The sequence below is a fragment of the Hylobates moloch genome, unplaced genomic scaffold (genome assembly GCF_009828535.3).
Source record: "Hylobates moloch isolate HMO894 unplaced genomic scaffold, HMol_V3 SCAFFOLD_3, whole genome shotgun sequence".
NCBI classification, from domain to species: domain Eukaryota; kingdom Metazoa; phylum Chordata; class Mammalia; order Primates; family Hylobatidae; genus Hylobates; species Hylobates moloch.
The window spans coordinates 129,945,134-129,961,446 of NW_026652278.1; the positions used below are offsets into that span (position 1 = coordinate 129,945,134).

Below are 16,313 nucleotides of genomic sequence, written 5' to 3' on the forward strand. Positions count from 1 at the left end.
TACTTATGAGGCTGAGGTGGGAGGATGGCTTGAGCCTGGGAGGTGGAGAATGCAATGAGCACAGATCACGCCACTGCACTCCATCCTGGGCTACAGAGCGAGACCCTGTCTCAGAAAAAAGAAAACAAAAAAAGATGTAGTCTCATGGAGGTCAATAGCCTGGTTAAGCTGAAAACAGAAAGTGGAACATCTGAGTCATGGTGCTAGTGCGCAGTTTGGGCATTGTTCATGACTACTGGCCAGGGCTAGTGTGCAGAGAGATGTGGGCTTGGAACTGGAGCACTTCACATAGGACCCTCCAAATTCTAGAAAGGACTTGCAGTCACTATTCACAGATGAAATCATCAGATGACAAGGGAGCCAATTCTCCTCGTTAGACCAGCCCCCTGGCTCCAAACTTCACAAAGAATTTACAACATTGTAACAGAATGTAACTGTATTCAACTCAGTGTGAATCATACACATAACATTTGTGATATGGTTAAATGATTAAAAGAATCCAACTTTTATGTTATTTAAGACAAAGCCTCCTGGAATTGGTTCAAAGGCTGGAATTAATTCAGGAGCTGGTCCATAACTTTGGAGATGCATTTATCCATCATTTGCCATTGGTTACACATTGCCTCAGGGAACATTATCACCCCAAAACCCTCATTTCTGGGCTCCCTCTGTGTCCTATATTGTGTCATTGGAAAGCCCTAGAGCCAAAAGCAAAAGTCACACAATGCATGCTTGAGGCATGTTACTGTCAGTACAATGCGAGTCAAAGACTGCCCAAATCCAGCTAGTTCCTCTATCTATAGCTCAAATCAGAAGTCCAAGAGGATGTACAGCTAGTTCCTCTACCTACAGCTCAAATGTCCAAGAGTATGTAAGATAAAGTAAAAGGGGTATCTGGTACACAAGGTATCTCCAGAAACTCAATTTATAATAAGAGGTGTGCTTAACATACAAGGAATTAGAGCAGAAAGAATTTAACAGTCTTGAGGTATATTTGGTCCTAACTGCAAAGAACCTTGAAAAATTAGAAGTGCTTTAGCATAACACATATCTTTGTAAAAAACAGGATATTTTTGTCCATGAAATACAGTTTTTTCTTTATTGATCGGTAGATAGTTGCATATTTTGGCTATATTGACTTTGCTTTTTTATTTTTACTTTTTGCATTTTTTTAATAGATGATACATTCAATCATCAAAAAGTCCAAAAGTAACTGTTTTAGAAAACTAAACAGAACATCTACATATCCTATGACCCAGAAATTCCTCTTATAGATACATACCCAACAGGAATGTATACCTACATTACCAAAAGACATGTATGAGATTGTCCATCACAGTACTATTTTCATACTAGCTCTGCCAAATGCTGGCTTCTGGACTATATCACCAAATTATCTGTTCAGAAGATAAAGCTGAGTTTACTGCTTAGCAAAGTAAAGAACATTATCTTTCAGAGTTTTAGTAGCATCTCAGAGTGGGGGAGGAAAATTATGAAGATTCAGGTTTGGCTTGTTGACCTCCGATCCAAACCTTCTACAAATTTATTGTTTGTAAATTGTAGGGTGCTTCATGGTATAATTCAGTATTCATTCTAAAGGCCTAAGGAGGCAAGCCAGTGATGTAAATCTCAACCTGAGGACCAGAGATGAGAGGAATGAGACGTCCCAGCTTAATGTAGAATGTGTGATTAGGGTTTAATAATATAAAGATATATAAGTTTAGGATTGATGGACATAAGGAGGCAAGTATTTTGAGGTGAAGCTTTCTAAGATTCTTAGAAAGTACACCATCCTTTGGTGCTACCTATTTAAAAGTGGAACAGCCTGATATTTGTTTAAATGGGATTTTTGTAAGAGTCTTAATAATAAAGTTGTCTGCAACTTGTATCTACCTGGTCAAAGGTTTCCTGAAATATTTACATTAAAATAAACAGTAAATTCATAGAAGGTTTAGGGCAGAGGTCAGCAAACTACGTCTGTGGGTCAAATCCAGCCTATCTGTTTTTTTGTAAATAAAGTTTGGAACACTGCCAAATCCTTTCATTACGTATGGACTATAGCTGCTTTCCTGCAACACAGCCTTCTCTGTTATCTGATTCTACCGGCGGCCTGTGCCTTTCATTATCTTTGTGCTACTTTACAGCTTTAAAAGTTATAGACAATGAATAGTAATGCAAATTACTCTTGTCTGTAGATACATAAATGAATTTTGTCAGCTGAAGATATAATTGATTATGGCCCTGTGGATATTGGTTAATTTTGCATCTATTAGCTAATTTATTTCAGCATTCCTAATTGCCTATATATGTGTCTGTTCTTGGATTCTGTTTGAAGTGGTTTCTTTTTTTTTTTTTTTTTTTTTTTTTTATTTTTTTTTTTTTTTTTGAGACGGAGTCTCGCTCTGTCGCCCAGGTTGGAGTGCAGTGGCGCAATCTCGGCTCACTGCAAGCTCCGCCTCCCGGGTTCACGCCATTCTCCTGCCTCAGCCTCTCCAAGTAGCTGGGACTACAGGCGCCCGCCACCACGCCCGGCTAACTTTTTGTATTCTTAATAGAGACGGGGTTTCACCGTGGTCTTGATCTCCTGACCTCGTGATCCGCCCGCCTCGGCCTCCCAAAGTGCTGGGATTACAAGCGTGAGCCACCGCGCCCGGCCTGAAGTGGTTTCTTAAATATATATTTATATTAGTCATGGTTCTCCAGAGAATCAGAACCAATAGGAGATATATATATTATATATATATACACACACACACATATATATATCATGGACGTCAAAAAAATCCCATAATCTGATGTCTGCAAGCTGCAAAGCCAGAAAAGCGGGCAGCACAATTCAGTATTCATTCTGAAAGCCTGAGAACCAAGTGAGTCAATGATGCAAATCCCAATTAGAGGGCCAGAGAAGGTGAGATGAGATGAGATGAGATGAGATGAGATGAGATGAGATGAGATGAGATGAGATGAGATGAGATGAGATGAGATGAGATGAGATGAGATGAGATGAGATGAGATGAGATGAGGAGATGAGATAAAATGTCCCAGCTCAAGCAGTTTAGGTAGGAAAAAAGGAACAAACTCCTTCTTCCTCTGCTTTTTCTTCTACGCAGGCCCTCAACAGATTGGAAGATGCCCAGGCAGATGGGGATGGCAATCTACTTTCTCAATCTACTGATTCAAATGCTAATCTCATCCAGAAACATCCTCACAGACATACCCAGAAATGATCTTTAATCTGGGCCAGTGAAATTGACACATAAAATTGAACCATCACAATATCTCACCAGTGTCCTCATTAATTGATGAGTTAAATAAAATCTTTGACATGTGTGCATTTTATGTGTGTATGGGAATTTTGATTTTGCCTTTTTTAGTCATTAATTTTTAACAGAAGTGGGCAGTTATGTGTGGGGTTATCAGTCACTGGGGAGCAAGTAGTGACCACGCACACCTGAGCAGACTGCTGAGGTTCAGGTAATGCTCTATTCCTAGATATGGGTGCTGATTACATAGACGAACACTTTCACCTGTAGACCGAGGTTCTTTGCAATTTTCTGAATACATGTTGTACTTCAATGAAAAGCTCATTTTTAAATAAATATATAAATAAACAAAACATCAAAAGGTAGCTAGAGAAATATCTCCCCCCAGCTAATGACTTCCCACCTCAGCATTAGCCACTGTTATTAGGTATTTTTATTTATCATTCCAGACTTTTTTAAAGGATATACAAGCAAATAAGAATACAGATTCTTATTCCCTCAGCACTTTTTTGCACAAAAGATAGCATGAAAGATACAACATACACACTGTCCTGTGCCTTTTATTTTTCACTTAACAATGAATCTTGGAGATCTCTTCTTATCAGTACATGGAGCTCCTCCATTCTTTATTACAGCTCCATTGTATTTCATTAAATGGATGTGCCACACTTTATTTAACCAGCCCTCTCTATTGATGGGCATTTGGGTTGTTCCTAATCTTTTGCTCCACAGAAAGATATTGAGCTCCTAGATAATAATAAGAAAAAGAAAGGAAGGGAGAGGAGAAAGAGAGATGGAAATTGGGAGTGAGAATGGGTTGTCAGTGGCACAAAGGCCTGAGCACTTGTGGGGGCAGGGAATGCCCAAGATTAGGGTGGGTAGCTGTGACACCAAAGACCAACTATTTTTCCTTTAAATTTTGCCCTCCACCAGCCTTGACATTTGACTTTTTTTAAGGTTACCTGCTTTAGCAAAAGGAAGTCAACTGCCTTTTCTCCAAAGAGTCTGGATAGTATGCATACATTGGACATACAGGAATTCATATAACAATGATTCAAATAGCAGTCTTCCTCCACTGTGATAAAAACAAGAAGAGCTGATTCCAAGCAGCTAGTATTTTATTTCCAGGAATGAAATGCTAACAGTTTCCTGCTTACCACTTACCCTAAAGCAACGAGAACCACTTACTCTGTGGGCCACAGGAGGCTGTGACTCCCAAGGCCACTGCCCAGCAGAATGACAAGCCCAATTTGCAATTCTCCCTTATTTTCCATCCCTCTAGGATTGAAATGCCTAGCTGCTTCTTCCTAACCAAAATTTATTTTATCAAGGAAGCACCATGTTCTTTCAGGTCTAGAGAAGCCCCCTATGAACTGGAAAAGACAAAAAACGATTGTTCTCATTTGCACAACTGCTTGGAAAGAAAATGAGATTACTGGCATCAAGGGAAAATTTCAATTTTTCCCCAGGCAAGAAGAATTGACTTTCTCTGCTCCACGAGGAAGGTAGTTGAGAATTTACTGCACAACCTAGCTGGAAGAAAATAAGGAGCCTAATAAACCCAGGCAATTTAAGCACATACAGGCACATGCATCCAGAAATTCTCTGTGCTGTGATTTATGCAAATGTGTTAATTCATAATTAAAAGGTAATTGGGATCACTTTAATGGCCTTTTCTTCCTCTTAGACTGCCTCAGTGGCAGACCCCTGTCACATCAATTGTGGGTGTTAATATATCAGTTCTAATGATTTTATTGTCTTAAAAATAACTTAGCTGCTGCAGAGGCTGCCTTAGGGAGCTCAGTCTCCAAGGAGGAAGCTATCTAACAGCCAGTCCATTCTGATCTCCCAGTTATTGACATGCAGAAAAAGAAACATTCACTTTTAATAATAGGGCTCTCTTTCATGCAAAGATAGTAGAGGATTTCTAAGAATAAATAATTCACGCTCCTCCAAGCTCTCTGAGAATAAATTTGTTCCTTTTCTGTTTTGTTTTTCTTCAAGATATGACATCTTAGGAAGAAGGGACTGGAGGAAAGAAAGTACTTTCTGCTTCTGTGGATATAAACACACAGTGTTTTATTCCCTAGTGCAACAAAACCTCAAGATCAACAGACAAGAGCTGAAAACCCTTTCCCACCAGACACAGTGCCATCTAAATGTTCTCTCAAAAGATAGCATTTCATAAACAGTTTCAACAAAAGGATGTCAGTTTTTCCTTTATGTGAATGCACAAAGTCGCTTTTCAGGAAAAAAAAATGACCATTACCAAATCCATCATAAAATTAATTACATTTAGTTGATCATGTTGGCTGGCTGGTTATAACTCTTGCTGTCTTTTCAAAAAATGTGTTTCATTTTATTTGTCATTAAAGGAAAAAATATTGTAGTTTTCCAATATACTGTCTATTGGTGGTTCTCAAACTTCAGTGTATGCCACAATTGCCAAAGAAATTTAACTAAATGCAGATTCCTTGGCACTGCCCCTCAAAATTCCTATTTACTTTTTCTGGTATAAGGTACAGATAATTCTGATTTACTTAAGCTACGGTTTTAGAAACACTATACTCTAATTCAAATTATTCATGTTAGTTCTCATGAAAATATTCACATTAATTCTAATGAAATATAATGTGACTTAATACTACATGTAAGAATTTCCTCCCTGACTTAATTTTGATATGAATAGGAGGCAGGGAAATACTGGGTAGAAGGGGGCAGTTCCCCAGCAAAGGCCCCAACCTGAAGCCTGGAAATCCATGGCCCTAAACGGGAACAGGCATTTCTGTTTTTGCCCCCAAATGTTGCCTTTTCCAAGACCATTCTGGCCTGCCATGCCCCTATCCTGTGTCCATATAAACTCCAAGCTCCACTGGCAAAGTGGCAGAGTGGCATGACAGAGAAGTAGAGAATAGAAGGAGTGTCTGAACATCAGGAAGATTTTGGCTGCGGATGGTCGGAGAGAGATCAGCTGCAGGATGACTGAACTCCAGGGGAAGATCATCTTCCCACTCCATCCCCTTTCCAGGTCCCCATCCATCCCACTGACAGCCACCCCCATCACTCAATAAAATCCCCACATTCACCATCCTTCAAGTTCGTGTGACCTGATTCTCTCTGGATCCTGGACAAGGACCTGGGTACCAAGAGGGCAGGGTGTAAAAGGTTGTCACCCTGACTCTCCACTGAGCTGGAATAGCCATCCATGGACAGCAACTGCTAAAAGAGCATTAAGTGTAATATATCCCTAGATGCTACAGTGTGGCTGGAGCCCAAAAGTGCCCACCCCAGCTCCTGCACCTGCCCATCTGCACGCTCCTACTCCCATAAGGGGTTTGAGCATGCAGTGGCTCAGCAAACAAGCCACATCTCTGTTGCAAGTCCCACAACAGGGTCAGGGAACTCTCCCACTTTAATTTCATTGGTAATCTGGTAATTTCCTAAAATGGACTGTTGGTTCCTATGTTCCTATCAATGGATTGCTCTTTCAAGGAAATTACATATTTAGATTATCTAAATGATGCTGTGAAGCCATAATTCTTGACAAAACTGAAGCAGGAAAAGAAAAGTGCCACAAAACTGGGGAGACAAGAAGTTCATTGAAGAGCTGATAAAAGCTATGTACTCCTTTCCAAGAAAAAAATAAGGCACATTCACACAAATTTTACACCATTTCAATAGGTTCACAGACCTCAGACTAGAGATTTCTATCCTGATGTGTTCATAAGTCACAAATTTAAAGGCAAATTCTTATTTGAGTTTCAGAATATGAAGGCAATATGTTCTGTCACACAGTGTGTCTACAACTAAATGTAGTATCATGGAAGCTTCATGAAACATGAGGCAGGCCTTCCAGTTCTAAGAAACATAAAAGACACTTGTTAACAAACATGCCACTTCCAAACTTTCTGATGTAAAATAAAGTTTAGCAGCTAATTATCTCCTGTAATTCATGGAAGTAGCCAGAGCCGATCATTTGAAATCCAAAAGTACAAGAATTTAAGAAGGAAAATGTTAAGAATGGGATAGAAACAGGATGAGTTTTTGTAGTTGATTTCTTATATTCCTGAAATAAACCCCAAAATCTCTAGTTTTGTTGATACCTTAGTACTGTAAAGCATTCTGTTATGCATTAGTGACTAATTCTACACGGACTGCCTATTATATCATATTTAATAATCCAGCAAAAGAGAAGAACACTAGCAAGGTCTAAGCAGAGCCAGAAATTCTATGAAGATATTAAGTTTGCTCATCATATTTTGTCTATCTGATGGCACAATTAGAGGGATGGTGAGATCACGTCTACAGAGCAAAGTGAGCCTCTCTACAGAAAGATATCACAACAATGCAAAGCATTGCCTCACCATCTAAAATGGAATATCATTGCCATCCATTTAAAAAGTTCTAGGAGAATTAAATAAACTGAGAGTTTTTAAAAAGACTTTGTCCAGAAGCAAGGATAGATGAGGGACTATTAATCCAGACTGTGACCAGTTGCTTATTGTTTGGAAGAAACTAACACAAAATTTAGTGGCTTAAAGGAACAATTTGCTTATGCTTCTGTGGGTCAGTATTTTGGGCTGCATTCATCTGAAACAGTTTCAATCTATGCTCTATGTGGTATCAACTGGGCTCACTCATCTGTCTGAGGCCACAGCTGGAACAATGTGAATGATTGAGATGACTGAGCTGTCTGGGTCTCTCTCCACATGGTCTCTCATTCCCCCATAGACAGGGCTCCAAGAGGACTAAAACAAAACCTTCAAAGTCTCTTAGGCCTCAGCTCAGATCTCACATAGTGTCACTTCCACTGTATTATGCTGATCAAAGGAAGCTACAAAGCCAGCCAACAGTGGGGAAATAAACTCTACCTCTTCACAGGAGGAACTGCAAATAATTTGTGGCTGTTTTTATCTAACAAAGATACTATTCCATAAAACTGTACTACATGCAATGCAAGATTTTTTTAAATAGAAAAGAAAATGCATTTCATTAAGAAACTATTGACCTGAATGCTAAAGAATGATAAGCGGGTAAATGTACTTTGTGACAACTTGATGAGCTATTGTATTTTGTTGGGGATAGGAGGTGCAGAAAGATGGATGGAATGCTAGATACATTGGGATAAATTATTCTGGTAAGTTCCAAAAGCTATAAGAAACTGTTACCTCTAATTTTAATAACTATTGTTAAGTTGATGGATTAGCAAATATCATGCCAATATTAATATCTAAGATAAAATGGTTTTGTTTCAACACTGATTGGGTGACATGAACCCATGCACTAGTTAACTAGATCCAACTGTCAAATGACATCACATAGCTCTTTTAAAAGAAGAAATATGTTTCAAGTACATAAAGTGGGTTGTGATGTGGAATGACAAAAAAATCTTTTCACATGTTTTCAACTATGTCTCCACTTTAAACAGAAGAAAAAATACAGAAACAAGCAAATAGGAAATTTTAACAGACTTGTAGTTATGTGTATTCCTAATATACCAGGAATGTGTAGTCCTAATATACCAGGAATTTGCTTCATGACATTACATAAAATAGAGATTCCTCCAACACAATTACAGTGGCAGTAGATAATATCTGTATAGTTCTTTCAGTTTTAATATTACTACATACACAACTATGCACATATAAGCATAGATGCATATACACATAAACATACATGAAGATAGAGAAAGAGAAAGAACTTTCAGAAAATAATGTTGTCTTTGAGAAAAACACAATTAAGGAATTCACTTTTTGTTACTGTTCTTGGCCCTTTATTCCCAAACTAATTACTCACTAAATACTTACAACTCTAAATCTTTCATTTTAGCAAAAACCTTTGATATTCCATTTATGCTATCATAGTAGGCTTCTTTTAAAGAGTTCTTCTTAACAAATATTTTTTAAAATAGTTCTAAATTGGATTGTCCCACCATGACAACATCATAAAAACTAAATGTTAGAATTATAGAAATGGAAGGATCTAGTTTTACTTTGTTTTTGAGCCATTAAAATGTATACTAATATAGCTTGCATTGAGTGTTCTATTTACAAATATTTCAAACCATTTCTTAATGTTGTTTATATATATTTAGAACATTTCTATAAAAATTGAAGGCTAATGTTATTGTACCCATTTTCCTTATAGAAAAATGGAGTAATAAATTGGTGGAGAACTTGCTGCCATGTTCTTGTAAAGAGATAATGGATTAACAGATGGGAGCCCAGATATTGGGAAATTTTAATCAGATTCAACATACTTCTTGCAAAGACAGGCAAACTTTTTCGAGTCTAGAAATGTACTTTGGTAGGCTGACAAGCTTTAAATAAAACATGATTAACAGAGATTTTGGCTATCAGCTGTGATAGAGTATTAGAGAATTGACTTACCCTCCTACCTGAAACAATAAAAAAACAGACAAAATACATAAAACAAAAATTTTAAGACATTAAACGTCAGGCAATATAAGACAATGATTCTTGAGAGAAGGAAAACAAAAGAGGTATACCCTAGATATCCCAACTAACTGACTAGAGAGAGATTCTAGGATATAACACACAGAAGAGGAATCCAAAAGGAATCCAGAGGTATCCCTGTATTGAGGAAATAGACCTTGAAATCCAGGGAGGCCAAGACTACTACAGTTTGTGGAGCAGAATGCCAGAAAAGAGACAACTTCACAGACAACTACAGAAATCTGCAAAGGATCCCATTTGGATTTTCAGAGTAGTATTGGTCAGTCTGTAAGTGTAAGAAAACTACTTGAAGCTACAGAAAAAAGCAAAACCCAAAAGAAACAAAAGGAACAATCTTTGGAGATCACACAGCTCAGAAATAGTCTCTGTTCCTCAGCCAGAATGGAAACTCACTTAATCCATGAGATACTTTAGAATATCAGAAGGTATTGCCTCAACAGTGGGCCAAAAAATAGCTGCAAACTAAAAGCAGCTGTGGTCCCACCTATCAAAGCTCAAAAGCAAGCCTAGATGGATCAAACTATTTTTAAATTTTTAAATTACATTCCAAAAGAAAGCTCAAAAGTATGTATTAATTTTTCAAAAATATTCAATATTCAACAAGATAAACTCAGAATTTCTGGCACCTAATCAAAAATTACCAGACATGAAAAGAGGCAGGACAATGTGATTCACAATGAGGAAAAAAAATAAGCAAAACTGACCCAGAAATGACAATGTTGGTAGAATACAGACAAGTACCTTAAATTATTATCGGTCTATTCCATATTTTCAAAAAGTCAGATAAAAACTTATACATGTAAATAAAGATATTTGAGAAATTCTAAAAAAACAAATTAAACTTCTAGAGAAAAAAATACACTGACTGATGGGAAAAATACATTGAAATGTGATTAACAGAGGCTTAGACTTTGCAGAAGAAAAAAATGACTGAACTTGGAGACATGGTAAGAAAAACTATTAGAAATAAAGCATGAAGAAAAGAGATTTTTTTTTTCTAAATGAACAAAACAATAGTGAGCTGTGAAAGAACTACATTCAATTGGAGTCCCCAGAAGAGGTGAGACAGAAGAATTGGAAAAATATCCTTTAAAATAATGGCTGAATTTATGCCATGATTTGTGGAAACTATAAACCCACAGATCCAAGGAGCTCCATGGACCCCAAGCCTAATAACATGGAAAAAATTACACTGTGGTATACCATAATTAAATTTCTTTAAAACTGTGGAAAAGAAAACAATCTTAAAAGCAGCCAGAGTAAAAATAATCATTATGGAAGAGAAAAAAAAAAATGAGAGTGGGCTTCTCTTCAGAAACAATGCAAGCCAGAAAATAATGGAGCAATATACTCAAAGTACTGAAAGAAAAAGTCAACCCAGAATTCTATATGCAGCAATAAAGGCAAAACAAAAACTTTTCAGACTGACAAAACCTGAAAGAATTCACCAAAAAATCTTCACTACAATGAATATTAAAGAAAACCATTCAAGCAGAGGAAAGGGACACCAAATAGAAATCTGGATCTACACAATGGAATGAGGAGTGACAGTAAATATGAAGATTTCTTTTCTTAGTTTTTAAAAATCTTAAAATAATTGACACATTAAAACAAAAATGATTACAATGTTTTGTGGAGTTTATAACATATGTCTAAGTAAAATGAATGACAGTGATAGCACAAAGGCCAGGAGCCTGGAAATGAAAGCATATTGTAAAAAGGTTCCTTTTTTTTTTTTTTTTTTTTTTTGAGACAGAGTCTCACTGTGTTGCCCATGCTGAAGTGCAATGGCATGAACTCGGCTCACTGCAACTTCTGCCTCCTGGGTTCAAGCGATTCTCCTGCCTCACCCTCCCAAGTAGCTGGGATTACAGGAGTGCGCCACCATGCCCAGCTAATTTTTTGTATCTTTAGTAGAGACAGGGTTCCACCACATTAGCCAGGCTGGTCTCAAACTCCTGACCTTGTGATTCACCCACCTTAGCCTCCCAAAGTGCTGGGATTACAGGCATGAGCCACCACACCCAGCTCAAAGGTTCTTATACATGCATGCAGTGGTATCATGACACTTGAAGGTAGACTGAGACAATCTTAGGATGTATACTATAAACTATGTAGCAACCACTAAAAATATAAAACTAAGAGTTAAAGCTAGTAAGCCAATAAAGGAGATAAAATGGATTCATTAAAAACACACAATCCAAAAGAAGGCAAAAAGAACAAAGAGAAAACAAATAGCAAGATAGATTTTGAAACCACCTTTGCAAAAATTATAACTGACAAAATCATGGTAGTGAAAAAGATCTAACTCCATCTTGCTTCTAACCATCAAGTTGTCCTTGTTCATTCTTGGGCCTAGGTCGAACTTTGGGAGGAACTTAGTTTACAGTTTAACTTTGAAACAAAGATGATAACAACCCTTTCTCAAAACAAATCCTCTTCCTGCCTGGGGACTAGACTGCCTTTGCAGGACTAACAAATTAGCCATAAGGTTAGAAATTATGGTTTAGGAGTCATGCTGCTGGAGGCTGCAAGATTCTGAACCTCCCCAAATTGCTTCTGGGAATAATATTGTTACTGGGGGGTCCTTGCTCCCAGAGCTCCCAAGATGGTGGTGGGCTGCTTCCAAGATGGCGGCAAGCCTCTTGTTCTCTGATCTGGGGTTCTTGGCCTCATGGATTCCACGGAATGGAGTCTTGGGCTAGGCAGTGAGTGTTATAGCTCTATTAGAAGCTGTGGGTCATGGAAGCTTGTGGAAAGAGAACTGTGGAAGAGAACTGTGGAACCCAGTGACTAGCGTTCAGCTTGATTAGGTCGCTTAACCATGCAGGAACAATGGCGAGCCTTTAGCCCAGTCAGGAGCAGCAATGGATGCCTCACTGAATCAGGAGGACAGTGGATACCCTGCAGGATACGGAGGGGTAGAAGTCAGCGGCAGGTCTGTGACAGTGGCAAACAGCAGTGGTGCATGGCAAGCAAAAGCTCAGTTCAAGCTGTAACAAACATGGACCAGAAGAGTATGCAGTTGCAAGATTTAATAGAGTGAAAACAGAGCTCCTGTTTCTGGAGGTGGGGGACCCAAAGGAGGTAGCCATTGCTGGCTCAAATGCCTGGGTTTATATCCCGATCATTGTCCCTCCCCCGTGCTGTCAGTTGATAGATGATTGGCTATTTCTTTACTTCTTTTGCCTAATTAGCATTTTAGTAAGCTCTCTTTACTACCTGATTGGTGGGGTGTGAGCTAAGTTGCAAGCCCTGTGTTTAAAGGTGGATGCAGTCACCTTCCCAGCTAGGCTTAGGGATTCTTAGTCAGCCTAGGAATTCCAGCTAGTCCTGTCTCTCAGTCCCCCATCTCAACAAGAAAACCCAAGTGCTGCTGGGGAGGTTAGCTGACGACTGCTCTAACTGCTTCCTTCTGAATTGGGGTGTAGTAGGGGTTGTGCAGTTGGGATTTCCATGGGAGGAGTGACTTTGATGTCATTAACATTGGAGCATGGGCTAGCAGGCCAGTCCAGGGGTCCATGGTAGATCTTAGTCATGGACTGCATCTGGGGCTCCACTTGAAGAACATTTGTAGCTTTACAGCTTTGATTCTGGAAGAGACAAACTTAACAAAGAGGTTAAAGATACAGGGTCCAAAGAGGAGTAACAATATTATAGCTGCTAGAGGTCCTAAGAAGGGGAGAATCCAGGGCACCCATTGGCTGAGGAGGCCCCGGGATCTGGTGTTTTGAAGCTCTTCTGCTCTATGTTGTATTCGATCTTGAAGTTCTTTAACTTTCTCAGTGATGATTCTGGATTGATTGACATAATAACAACATTCTTCCCCTAAAAATAAATAGACTCCCCCTCTTTCAGCAGTTAGCAAGTCTAAAGCTCTTCGATTTTGAAGGACTACTGCTGCTAGGGAGTTAAGTTGATCTTGCAAGGTGACCAGTGAGTCGGTGACCTGTTCCATGTCACCATTTTGTTCTTGAGATAGTTTATAGTAAAACTGAGTAGAGGTTTTGATACCGCCAATGCCAGTACCTAGTCCGTCTAGCACTCCTGCTCCAATAACAAAAGAAAGAATGCGTACTCTTTTGTTGTGGGGCTTAGGTATGACATAATTGTATAAATCTTGTTCAGTGTAGATAATCATGGGGGCACTGAGAATGAGAGGAAGCACATAGATTCTAAAGAGCCATTCAAACAACGATAGGCTGAGGTACCACAGACAAAAAATATTCGTGAGGGTACAGACTATTCGTGTGGGAGGAGTTACCCACCTGATGCATTGGGAGTTGGTTGTGTCTATAGTATTGCTAAATTTTACACAAGTGAGGTTTGAGGTATGGGTTATCTCCAGATTGGAAACAAGAGGTCCTACTAAAACAGAAGTGGTATTTATTTCTGTGCTGAAGTTGTTCCATTGCTCAGGTACAGGGATTGAAATGTATGGCCTGAAGTGCAGGGGGAGGCACATCCAACAGTTAGTAGGGTTTTGGGCCAAAACCTCATGGAGCCCAGTGAGGGTGGTATTAAATAGGCTTACCAGGCAAGTATGGGTATGGAGGGTTTCATGTAGTTTTGAGAGCTCTAGTCCTTTGTGGGGGCTAGGGGTGCTATGTACCCAGGTCAGTTGGGAGATTACTTCCTTTATGTGTGTTTCTCTTACCTGATCTTGAACTCCACCCCCATCACACATACCAGTATGGGTCAAGTAAGTCCAACAGACAGTGGTTCCAAGTCCTCTAGGACAACTAGGATTAACCATTTTCCCTGTCCAATAATGAGTATTTGCGTGCATGCAAAGAGTGGCAGAGTTATAGCAGTTGTGGGGCATATGGGTGTGGGTGGTGAAGGTGGGGTTTCACTTAGAAAAACTCCTAAATGATGGGGCATTAATATTTCTGGGAAGCCACATTCTCCATTGAAGCTCTTGGTAAGGGGAGCTACTGGTCATACAGCGGCATGGAGCAGGTTCAGTGAGAGTGAAAGGGTGTAAGAGAACAGTAAAGAGAAAAATATGATAAGGGAGGGCCATGGGGATTTATGATTTTCATTAATTTCCTCATGGTTGTTGCTTGAAGAGCAGGCGCAGACTCTCTAGAGGTTCACAGCAATAGCTAGCATTGTCTCCTGGATTTTCAGGTTCCTTTGGCAGTATCCAGGGTTTGACTCCAGTGTGATGTATCCAAGACTCCACTCCAGCCCCTTTAACCATGGTTGGGGTAGAAAAAATGATGGTAGGGTCCTTCCCAGGATGTATCTAGGGATGAGGAATTAGAGGGAAGGGACTTGACTAATATCATGTCACCAAGGTGGAATAATTCCTTTCCCTCGGGGACAGGTTCCTTGTAATGTTTTAAGAACTTGTTGATATTTGGCTAAGGAGGTGATGTCTGCAACTAAGTTGGCTATCTCTCAGTCAAGCACAAGGTCATTGGTTAGGAAGGACCATCCATACACCATTTCGTATGAGCTAAGTCCTGCTTTTTGGGGATAGTTTCAGATTCTTAGTAAGGTTATAGGCAACAGAGCAGGCCACGTGAGGTGGGTTTCCTGGGTTAGCTTTTTTAGATGTCCTTTGAGTGTTTCATTCATTTTCTCAACTTTCCCTAAGGATTGTGGCCTCCAGGAACAGTGTAAGTGATATTGTATGCCTAATGCCTGGGATACTCCCTGGGTTACTGTCACCTTGAAAGCGGGGCCATTGTCACTCTGTAAGCCTTGGGAAGTCCGAATCTGGGAATTATTTCATGAACTAGTACCTTTATTATCTCTTGGGCCTTTTCTGTCCTACAGGGGAAGACCTATCCCCAACCAGTAAAAGTATCTAGCCAAACTAGTAGATACTCAAATCCTGAGATTTGGGCATGTGGGCAAAATCTAGTTGCCAGTCTTCTCCTGGGCAATGGCCTGTTCTTTGTTCTCCTGAAGGAGCTTCGTGATAAGGCAGGCAATTATTTCTTTGGCACACTTCACAGGCCCTGACTATCTGCTTGATACTTTTGAAAAGGCGTGGTCCAGTAAATAATGATTTGGCCATCTGATGGGTGCTATCAATGCCTAAGTGAAAGGTTTAGTGAAGGGTTTTAAGTAATTTCTATTGGTTAGCTGCAGGCAAAAGTATTTGTCCTTCTTCAGTGGCTAGCCATCCTGAGGGGAGGAAACTATGTCCTTGTGAGGTTCCCCATTCTATTTCTCCTGCTGAGTACTGGGGCTTGGTTTCCCAGAGGGGATTACCCCATACTAAGGGTCCTTTTATAAGGATTTCTAATGGAGTGTCCTGCCTTGTGGCTCTTTCGGCTTCAGTATCCACTTGGCAGTTCCCTTCTATTTCCCTTTCCTTTCTGATGACCCCAGCAGTGTAAGACTGCCACCTCTTTAGGTTTCTGTACAGCCAATAATAATCTCCTAATGGCTTCCTGATGTTTGATAGGTGTTCCCTCAGAAGTTAAGAATTCCCTTTCTCTCCATATTGCCGCATGGGCATGAAGGACTAGGTGAGCATACTTAGATTCTGTATATATATTTACCCTTTTTCCTTCTCCTAATTCTAGTGCCTGAGTGAGGGCTATTAGTTCTGCCA

The 16,313-nt window shown here is 39.5% G+C and overlaps 1 pseudogene; it reads right to left on the minus strand.

The window, feature by feature from the left end:
* Positions 1-13,140: 13,140 nt before the first annotated feature.
* LOC131382974 (syncytin-1-like) lies at positions 13,141-14,765 on the minus strand (annotated as a pseudogene).
* Between the last annotated feature and the right edge of the window lie 1,548 nt (positions 14,766-16,313).